Consider the following 11218-nt stretch of genomic DNA (forward strand, 5'->3'; position numbering starts at 1 on the left):
TGAAAAATAGATGTTTGAATCAAGTAAAATCTCCTGTCTAAGATCATCCTGTGACTTGTCTGCTTTTTGTTTTTCCAACCCCGAAGCTGATAACGAAGCTGTGGAAATAGGAAGATGTCATGGATGTTATAATAAAAAAAATAGCCTTGGGCAACTTCTCACACAAAATTCCATTCTAAAATGTGTCTCCAGGTGTACAAGTAGCAGAGTGCTTGACTTGGTGATTTCAGCAATCCAGGCTGTGCTTTGTTATCTTTAAAAAATTCCTGGAGCTGTTTTTTTGTGAATCGGATGGAAATAAAATTTTTGTTCAGAGGTCCATGGGATTGTTAATCCCAGAAGCCAAGCAGTCAGCAGAGAGAAAGAGCTGCTGGTCCAAGCTGCAGTGTTTGTGTAGGAAGAGAAGGTGTGTCAGCCAGGCCAGGAAATCAGAGGTGCTGTGGGGTCCTTCCCTGCTGTGGGATCCTTCCTTCCTTGCCATGGGATCCTTCCCTGCTGTGGGATCCTTCCCTGCTGGAGCAGGGTTGGGATGCAGAGCTGCTCACACTGGGGCTGCCCCACTCTGTCACTGCAGCCAGGACACAGCCACACGTCACTCCTGTCCCCTCCAGAAGGGATTCCCTTTGATCCTCTGTCTTATCCTGACAACTTCCCACCTGAGCCACAACCCTCTCCCATGTCTGGGAAGCCTTTTAGGAATGAGTGCCACAGATTGCTCAACCTTTGGTAATTTCATGGGCTGCTGTCAGGTTGTGTTCTCTATATGAACACACAATAAATGTTAATATATGTATAATATGTTTCTATCTGCTCCTTTAGCTGCACAGCTGATGTGGAGAGGGTTAACTGAGCAGGCAGAGAACGCTGCAGGGCCAGGAGACAGTTAGTGAGGTCTTTGTTTTCATCTTGTAATTGTCAGATATGGCATGTTTACCATAAGGGCTGTGAAAAGTGTGATGCAAGATGTAAAGCTGTCCCACTCTGTTAATAATAAATTGGCTGCAGTAATATTTATCAAAATGTCTGTCCAATGATGATTTTTTGTGTTGCTGCCTGCTTTAGCCTTCTCCTGTCAATCAAGTTGTCCATCCCAGTCTTTCTGTAATTCTGATTGCACTGGAATAATCTTCTCTCGGGGTTGTTTTCCCCAAAACAGTTGCAAAGCAATGAAAATAATTAGACAATGTAGTATGTCGTCCTCCTGCCTCGTTCCCAGATAAAATTGATATCTGCTGGCCTTGCAGATAGTCAGGAATCCTTTCAACGTTCCAACAAGGCAGAGAAGTATTATTCTGTATCTGTAAAAATAAAGAACACAAAAAGTAAAGGCCAGAGTTTAAAACAAGAGTTTGAGGTGTCCAGCCTTTAAAAATGCAGGTAAAACTTCACTGAAGATGCTGCAGATCCAGGCCTGGCATTAAATCCAGATCTTCCCAAACTACCACTGCAGTTCAGTCATTTCAAAAACGACTCTACTAGCTGTACTATTTCCCTCCCCTCTTTTTTTTTTTTTTTTAATGACCAACTTAAGATTTTTTGCAGTTTGCTTAATCATGACCCAGAGGAGCTGTAGTTGGGAGAAACCTCCATCTCTGGGCATTCCACATTCACACCCACAGTGCCAAAGTGGTGGCCCTTCAGTGTGCTGACTGCACTCAGAAATGACTCTGGGTTGCATTCCTTCAGCTGGGTTAACCTGTGCACCTCTCACTTGTGTCTAGAGCTCCTTTTCGTAGAGGTTTTTTAGAACAAACTGGTTATTCCTCCCGGGATTTAAACCACAACTCTGCTACAGCAACTTCCTGTGACAGCATTTTGTTATCCTCAGCGTTTCCCTCTCCACCACCACCCACCACTTATTACATGAAGATATCACTGCTTCTTTCAGGACCTGATAACACCTTAAATGTTAGCTTTTACTTTGTTTCCAAAGATGTATTCCTGTACGTCTGCCAGTAAAACTTCTCAGCTCCACAGGAAGGTCTTTGTGTTTGAAATGCTCCCTTAGAATTCTTTTTTGGAGAACATCTGTTGTCACCCCATCAAGGATTGTTTCCTTTGTTCCTCAGGAGTATATTCAGTTATATTTGCTTGCACAGCTCTGTCTATTCAGTCTGCTCCCATCTCCTCTCAGTGTTTTTGAGGTTTTTTTTTATTTTTAGATTCATTAGGTGTTTAGGCCATCTCTGCACTGCTTGCTCTGCACTTTTCAAACCTGCTTCCTCCTGAAAGTGATGTTAAATACAATAAAGTTGGGTGCTCAAGCACCCAGCGGGGGAAATTCCAGAGGCAAGACTGTGCATTTCCATTGCCTCACAGGACTGTTGCTAATTGTGTGATTGCTGATTATTTCAGTAATGCATTGCACAGACTTTCAAACTCAGTGTCATCCCCAGCTACTCTGCCATTTTCATTATTATAAGTGGTCACTGCGTGGCTTCTTTAAAAAATGCACCATTTAAATTCATTTAAATCGTGCTCTCTAACCAGCTACCTTGTTCTGGGTTCAGCATCAGAGTCTGCCAAAAAGTGAAATATAAGAAATTGTTCTGTTTGCATCTTCTGCCTGAATCCGAGGAGAAAAAATAGCTTAACTTTAGGCATATGCTTAAGTGTTTTGCTAGACTGAAATATGATCAAGACTCTTCCCACTTTCTTCCTCTCCATCCATCTGTGATACCCAGAGAACCTTCCTAATCTCTGGGAATTAGAAGAAAAAATCACATTCTGCGGGGGAACCTCAGCACAGACAGCGTGAACGGCTAATGGTGTTTGATACACTCCACAGCATCCCACGTATCCCAACTTTTTGTCACCTTAAAGCTGCTTTTTGTTGCTTTTTTGTCCACGTATCATCTCCCTTAGGACATCCTGCCCCGATGCTTCAAGTTCTCCCGGGAGGAGGTGAAATCTTGAGAGCCGCATCACTCATGTGGAAAAGTCACAGCATCAGATCGGGGGTGCTGAGATAAATCCGAGCAGAGAATTGATCCGGGATAAATTCGGGGGGCAGGAATGATGTCAGGGACAGGCTCCAGATCCTGCGGGAAGTGTCTGAAACTCAGCCCCGCGTTGTCTCCCTGCCTTCTGCTTCCTGAAGGTGGAGCCAAACCCCCTATCAGATCCCCAAATCTTCCCTTCAAGAGTTGTTCTCCAGCACAGACTGTGCACACCGGTATTTTTCCTTGCACAACAGAGAGAACTGGAAGGTGGCTGCGAGGATTCTGTCTGGCCAAGATGCATTTCGCACTGTGGCTCTAAGACTGCAGCAAAGGGAAAGAAATCCAAGGATAAAAAGGACACTCTCAATGCTGCTTGCACAGTGTCTGATGGAGAACTAGTTCCCAACATTCCCAACAAAATAAAGTATTTTAAAAGAATGCTGCTTGTCTCAGATACCAGCTCCTTGCTTTTCCCAGGATTTCTGATTGTAACTCTTTGTGCTTCATAAAAATCTCGGCCATCCACGTGCTCCAATAACTCTCCATGATCCATTTGAATGGCTGCTTTCAGGACTGCAGTGCTCTCTGAGCAGCACATTCCTCGGGCTCTGCAGATGCATATGACACAGCAGAATTTTAGGCAGTATAAGAATTATAAAGCTCAGTTTCCATTACTGTAATTGCTATATAAATCCTACCCTAGAACAGGCCTATTTAACCTTGGTTTGAGCTGAGACTTGGTCCAAGTTTGATTAAGTTGAGCACCAAATTCTTTTTATTTTCTTTCTACTTTTTTTTTTTTCTTTTTTTTTCTCTGCAGTATCATAACTTAGTGGGCAGTGGGGCGAGGAGAGAGATGGGATCCAGCGTGTCCTCTGTGCCCTGTCCTGCCACGGGGGTGGCTGCAGCCAGGAAATAACCTGTCCCCAACCAACAGGAGGACAAAACCAGCCTTGCTCTCAGTTCCCTGGGAGAGAAGCACCGTTTCTCCCCTTGGAACCTGTGGCTGCTGCTCCTGCACAGCTGTGCTCAGAGCAGGTGTGTGAGACAGCTCCGAGGCAGAACCCTCAGAGCCTGCTCTCTCTGGGGGGATGGAGCAGGAATTCCCAGATTTTATGTCATTCTCCACCACCTCGATGACAATTGGGGTGCCCTGGTGGTTCCCCCTGGGGGCATTGAGGTATCCGGGGCTGCCTTTGGGTCAAAGTGTTCAAAACCTATGGCAGGACAAGGAGCAGTGGGGTCAAAGTGAAAGAGGGGAAATTTAGGTTAGAGATAGACATTGAATTGTTCCCTGTGAGGGTGGGGAGGGCCTGGCACAGGGTGCCCAGAGCAGCTGTGGTGGCTGCCCCTGGATCCCTGGAAGTGTCCAAGACCAGGTTGGAGCACCCTGAGATTGTGGAAAGTGTTCCTGCCCATGGCAGGGGTGGCACTGGAAGAGCTTTAAGGTCCTTCCAACCCAAACCAGTCCGTGATTCCATGATTCTAAACCCGAGGAAGAAGTTGTCAGTACCATAAGCAGAGGCTGGTGATGTCCTGCTTCTCTGCTGGAGAATGCCAGGCTCCCTTTTAGACCAGGGAGCAGTTTTGATATGGATATGGATAACCACGACTTGCTCCAAAGAAACTCTGGCACAGTATTTCCCATGCCATAAACCTGCTCTGCAGTGGGTGCTTTCCCCCCAGTCAGTAAAGCCATAGGAATGCATTTATTAAAATATTCTGTTTCCTTTACAGGGTCTTCTTCAAAGTTCCCTGAATTTACTGTGGGGAAAATATGGCAGGAACATGTAAGAGAACTCTGAGAGCTGAAAAACTGAGTGTTCACCTTGAGCTGGCCAAGCCTGCCCACCATGTGGATTGTGCTGGCAAAGGCAGAGACCTGGGGAATGCAGAGGTGGGGGGTAATTTTTAGGGCTTTCATTCCAGGGTCCCATTGATTATAACCCTATTAAGAGACTGATGCATGCGACTTTTAAGTTATTTTGTTAACTAAGTGTAGGCAATGGATGTGTCATGCTAACAACCATAATTGCTGGTGTGTCTAACACAGTATGTAAGTACAGTAGAGTGAATTTAAAAGGTTGTGGTAATCTAAGAATGTTAAAAGGGGAATGTGTGCCTGAGGGGCGTGGGGGCTGGGGAGAAAAACGACTTACTTGACATTCACTGTCTTCCTCCCAGCTCCTTTGCTAAAGTAGGAACAGAATCGGAACAAAAAAATGTTTGTTTTACAGCTGTACCAAGTTACAGCGTGGACTCGTGCTCCCCCCCTCCTCTCCCACTTGCATCAAGTACATCCTGTACTTTTGGCAACATGTTGACTGGATATTTAAAAGCTGTGAACTGTTCTGAAAGTTTCACATACTGGGTTATGGGCCATGTGTGTTTGATCAAAATTCAATTACTGCACTGTACCATGCTTGGAAACCTATCATCCCAAGTTATGAAGTATGACGAAATAGGCTAATCTAATTGGTTCAGTATGGGAGCAGTATCAACCAAGCTTGTTATGATAAATAGCTTCCTGTGTTAAAGGTTCTCTAGAGCTTAAGTATCTTGGCTCACCTCCCTCTACAAAATAAGAATAGTGTTCCCTGGGAACAGTTACATCACTGTCCCTCTCCTACATTCACAATTAAAGGTTTGTGGATTTTATTTTTTCATCTTGCTGCTCCTTGAGCAGATAAACCATGGACATCTACTGCATCCCCTACTTCCATCCCCTCCCCATTTCCTCAGGTTAGGCTGTGTGGTGCTAACCCTGAGTCTGCTGTTCCTCAGGGCTGGAACACACTGGAAATGCTCAAAGTCAGGCTGGAAGGGGCTCTGAGCAACCTGGTCTAGGGAAAGGCATCCCTGCCCATGGAAAGGGGTGGAAAGAGATGAGCTTTGAGGTTCCTTCCAACCCAAACCATTCCATGACTAGGATTCTAAAGCAGGCTTGACCAGGATGCCAAAATCCACCCTGGGGCTTGTGTGCTGCTGTGTCTGTACATGAGAGGTGTCTGTTTGTACAAAGATCTGGAATTTCTGATGCAAAGTTAAACGTGGAAGGACTTTAATCTTTCTGAGCATCCCATAAAAGAACTTCTGTTCAGTGAGTTCCACACCTATGGATGTGCAATTATCTTCTTAAGCCCCAAAGTTTAGGTCATCAGTAGTTAAACACAAATCCAGGGTGTAAGTGCTGGATTATGACTAGGGAAGGACTATGTCCTAAGCCTGGATTTGTAGTCACTAAATTTGGCACTAAGACAGTGAGCTGTCTCCCATGAGATGATACTGGCTTCGTGATTTTATCTGGTCCATCTTTGGCAAGAAGTGCTTAGCTTGGATTTTGATGTCACAGTAATAGACAGTGTCAAGGGGGGAAAAAAAACACATGGAAAAGTGGCTCCTTGTGCTCTGGTGATTCCAGACTTTCCTTTCTTGAACCCCCCCCTCCGTGTGCCTCCTAACTCAGGCAAAATAATTGTGTGATGATCATTTTACAAATATATAACTCAGGCCTGAGAGTGCAAGGGCCTTTAGCACTGGTAAGTTTTTTCCTAAGAATAAAGTTATTCTCTTACTTAGGGGTTGGTAGAACAAGTTCTTATGTAAGTGAGTCTTCGAATTAGCCCCAAGACTGCCTAATACCTGGATTAAGCCTGTATGGTGATTAATGCCTATTTACTATATCTGTTATCCCACTGCATTTTGCTCTTCAGCCTTGATTAAGCCCTTTGCTTTACCATTTAAAATGTCCTGCTTAACCTTCTGCTTACAAACGTACACAGTGCTGAGCTCTGCACTTTTAACCAGCACAAGTTCTACCATAAATAATAGCGTTTAATTTTAAAGTGCAACAGCTACAGTCACCACTTGATTAAATGACAAAGAACAGCAACAGCAAAGTGGGGAGCACAGAGTTTTTCGCCACAAATGTCTACGTCCACGTAAGGGAAAAAATTACACCTCCCTGCTGCTGATTAGCACTTTCTGTGCAGGTCTTTATTTTACATGTTTATAGAAAATTATTGCCAAAAGAGCCTAAACAGTGACTCTCTGCGATTTCCCCAAATATGTTTTGAAGGAGATAAACTAGATTAATCTCTCTTTATAAAGTTCCCACAAGAAAGCTCACAGACACAGTAGCTTTACCTTCAAAAATAGAATGTGACTGTAGGCACTTATGCTAATCTCTTTTTTGGCAAATCAGCTTTTTTGTATTGAATCTTGCTTGATTGAATAGCACTGGAGCTGCCAGAGTAAATGCTATTATCAATGTACAGTAATTAAGGAAATAGTCCTTGTCACTCCAACAGTGTCCAGGCAGTAGTGCCTTCTGTAATAAAGTTAAATGATAAAGAAACCTCTTCAAGGTGTAGATAGTGGGCCAGGGGAGCTCTTGAGATGCAGGGGAAATAACACAGTGTGGAATTACAGGTGGTGGGGAAAGTAAAAATGCCCGTGGAATTCATGCTAAAAAGCATGCTTGATGCTAAATGTTTAAATAGAAGCTCAGCACTAAAACACATAATTGTTTAATTTGTCATGTAATTTCCTGACTCAGGGCAGTTGAGCATCTCACAGTCACCACCCTTTAAAAAATGTGTGTGAGGGAGAGGAGGGGGGAGACCCTTCCATCATTCAGCAACTTCAAAGATCTTTTCCCCCTTCAGGCAGCAGCCTGCACGAATGATAAACCTTGCTTTAAGATCAGCAGAGCCCGGCTCTGCCAAATCCATTTGGGGAGAGAATTTCAGTAAAAAGGACTTGTCATTCCTTCCCCCTCCCTCCTGCTTCACTTGAAACTTTACAGCCTGGGAGTCCTTTGGTGGATCAGGATTGTTCCTGCAGCATCCAACAGGGAGATTCCCCAAGGACAGAGAAAGAGAGAAAAAAAAAAAATCTTTGGGTGTCTTCTGCATTAAAACTGTACCACAGGCACGAAGAAATGTGAAGTGCAGGAAAGCAGGATAACTCTCAGGCTGCAGAAATGGTGTTTAATAAGCAGGGAATGCTGATGGGTGCTGCTGGAGGATTGCAGCGCCCTGGCCCACGACATGCTGAGCTCTGCACTTGAGAGCAAAGAGCTTTTGTCCAAGCCAGGTACGTGCAGGAGAGATGTTGTTTAATGTGCAATAAATAACCAGGGGAGGTATTTAATCAAGTGTGCCGGGAAATGCTGCTCATGTCCAGACACACACACACATTTCCAAAGGGGCAGCCTGGGAGCGAGGGCTCCGAGGGATGTAAGGGGCCGGACAAGGAGCCCGCGGGGAGGCTGCAAAATTTCATCCCACTACTCGTGAGACACACGCAGAATTCCAGCCCCTGTGCTGCTTTTCCCCCAGCAGCCTGTGCCTTATCTAAACTCAGTGTAATAATTTTCATATTTCACAAATTTGGCAGCTCTGCCGAGGGTTTTAGCATTCCCTGCAACGCTCCCGCTGCAGCGCATTGACATTCTGAAGGCTGGGCATCGTAACCTCGCCATTAAATCTTTGACACAATGAAGTGTCTTCTAAATAAATTCAGTGGGATCGATCCAGTGAACCTCAGAGTGCACCTTTTCAATTATTTTTTAAGGATGGAAGTGTTTTCTGCATATCGAGCTCTGGATTTGTGGAGCTGGGAGAGGGGGGAGCCAGGTCTTGAGCGTGGACCTGAGCTTATGGAAACACTCAGAGGGGATGGAGCATGTGAGTCCTTCCTGTGCTTCTAGCATGGCTCTGGGCTTCTGGATCCAGGCCTCTTTCCTGTTGTATGTAATACATTAATTATTATTCTAAAATATTTGGGTTTTTTTACATTCCCATACCTCGACCTTCAGAACCGTCCGCTTGAATCTGAGCAGAAGCACTTTGGTCAGAATTCGAGAAAAAAGTGATAGCCCAGGCAGCAGGTTTTTAATTGAGGCCTGCCAAATACCAAAGGCAGATGCTTTTTCATTCTGTAGCTCCTGGATACGCCGTCTACTTTTCGGTTTCAAGGACAAAGGAAACACTTACCCAATTAGATGAGGCATGAGATTGTGACATACGGGCTCTTTCCTTAAATAAAAAAAAAAAAAACCGCTGGAAAAAGATTTTTGACCCTAAGTCAATGAGTGCTATTAAAATAATGAATCTTCCATAAATCCTGCCATATCCACGGCCCACACTCAGAGCTGCACCATTCCTGTCACAGAGGAGGCCGTGGGATAAAGCCCCACATGGCTCCCTTGGCTAGACCATGTTTTGGAGGCCCTACTTGTAAACCAGGACTGACAGAGATGTGAGTCAGTGATTCAGGGACACTGCAAGGTCTGCCACCTCCTCTGCCTGATGTCTCTGTGATGTCAGATCATGTTTGACATGTTGGAACACCTGGATTTCCCCCCCACACTCAGCTGAGCCCAGGGAATCTCCTGCTCCTCTCCAAGGCTTGTAGGAGCTGAAATTTTAATGGGAATGTGGCTGTTCCAAGGTAACGCAGCTTTTGCCTGCTGAAGGTAGGGAATGGTTAATTTAATGCTTCCTACACCTCACACCTGAGTCTGAAGCATCCTAGAAGCCACTTGAGCTGCTGCACGAGGAGCATCATGCTGTTGCTGGAAGAGGGATACATCGGGATTGTCCTCGTCTCTGTGTTTGGAGATGGAGGCAGTAGTTAAACTTTGAAATAATTACAGCTCTGCTGCCTCCCACCTCAGAGCTGGGATGTGTTTGCTTTAGCCTTTACCAGACAGCTGGAAGTGTTGACTGATAATTGTGGTGAGTTTGTGATCCTCCAGAAGAGCGAGGAGCCTCCTCTGTCCTCGCCTGGCGTTCCTGCTGCTGGCTGTGCCGAAATGATTGAAATCAGTGTTATCATCCCTGCACGCAGGACTGGAGTCTCAGGTGCTGGGAATTAACGTTGCCTGTTTAATTACATCAGTGTGCAGTTGGAGCTGCTATAGCTGTCCTTCCTCACAGAGCCTTGCTTAAAGAGGAATTGCAGCCTCACATCAAACTGGGTGGGGGACTGAGTGATACTGGAACAAATGGAAGTGATTGGAAAAATTGCCCTTGTCCTTCCAGCCAGGCCCAGCTGCCATTTTGATTTCTCTCCACCTTGGTGGCTGTCCCTGGACCTCTGCAGGGTTTGTCCTGCTGTACTCTGTGCAGAGCCATTAATCATGTGTGACATCTAATGGGGCCCCAAATCACAGTGTTCACGATGACAGTTTGGGATGCCTGGACCCCTGGTGATTGTAGATTTTGAGTCATTCCCAGGCTCAGCTGCAGAGCAGATCAGCCTGAAGCTGCATCTGTGCCTGTTGGGGAGGCCCCAGCCAAGGGCAGTCGCAGCACTGCTGCACCCAGAGCCAGTCCTCTCCAGTGGGAACCCTCAGAGACACAGGGACAGCAGGAGGAGAATTCATGGGTCTCCTGGGGACCACAAAATCGCAGAATCCTAGAATGGTTTGGGTTGAAAGGGAGTGTAAAGTCCACTCAGTCCCACCCCTGCCATGGCAGGGACACCTTCCCCTGTCCCAGGCTGCTCCAAACCCCAGTGTCCAACCTGGCTTTGGGCACTTCCAGGGATCCAGGGGCAGCCACAGCTTCTCTGGGCACCTTGTGTCAGGGCCTGCCCACCCTCCCAGAAAAGAATTCTTTCCCAATATCCAATCTAAACCTATTCTGTCCCAGATGAAAGCTGTTGATGCTGAAGGAGACATGGTGCTCCTCATCTCATCTGCAGGAGCAGCAGCAGAGCCTGGCAGTGCCCTGCTCATCCCAGTGTCCAAAACAACACACAGAGGAACAGCCTGTTCCTCCCCCAGCCTGCAGAGCCCAAACCAATGCAGAGCCTCTCTTGACCCCTCTGCCCTGGACCAGGAGCTGAGATCAATGGCATAGCTTAACTTTAGGCTCTGCTGCCTTGGGCCAGCTCAGCACTATCACCACTGAGCCAAAACCTCGTGTGATCACATTACTGTCACTGCCATTGCTTTTAAGTGAGCTTGTGCAGAACTCTTTTATTTCTGCAGTTTACACATCCATAAAAAACACACAGAGTACAGTGAGGTGAGGAAGAAGTGCCATGAATTTTCATCATATTGATATTTCTGGCCCAATTTACATTGGGTCTATGTCCTTGGTGATGGGGAGCAATAAATACCCTCTGCCAGGCTCACATTGCGATGGATGGGAGAGGAAACAGCAACCCAAAGGGTGTCACATTCTGGAAACCTGACCTGGAAAGAAGGATCCACAATTAACTAGATGGGTAAGGGAGTCTCGATTATCATTAAGAAACCCCCA

Source organism: Sturnus vulgaris, chromosome 9 (assembly GCF_052056855.1).
Source record: "Sturnus vulgaris isolate bStuVul1 chromosome 9, bStuVul1.hap1, whole genome shotgun sequence".
NCBI lineage: Eukaryota > Metazoa > Chordata > Aves > Passeriformes > Sturnidae > Sturnus > Sturnus vulgaris.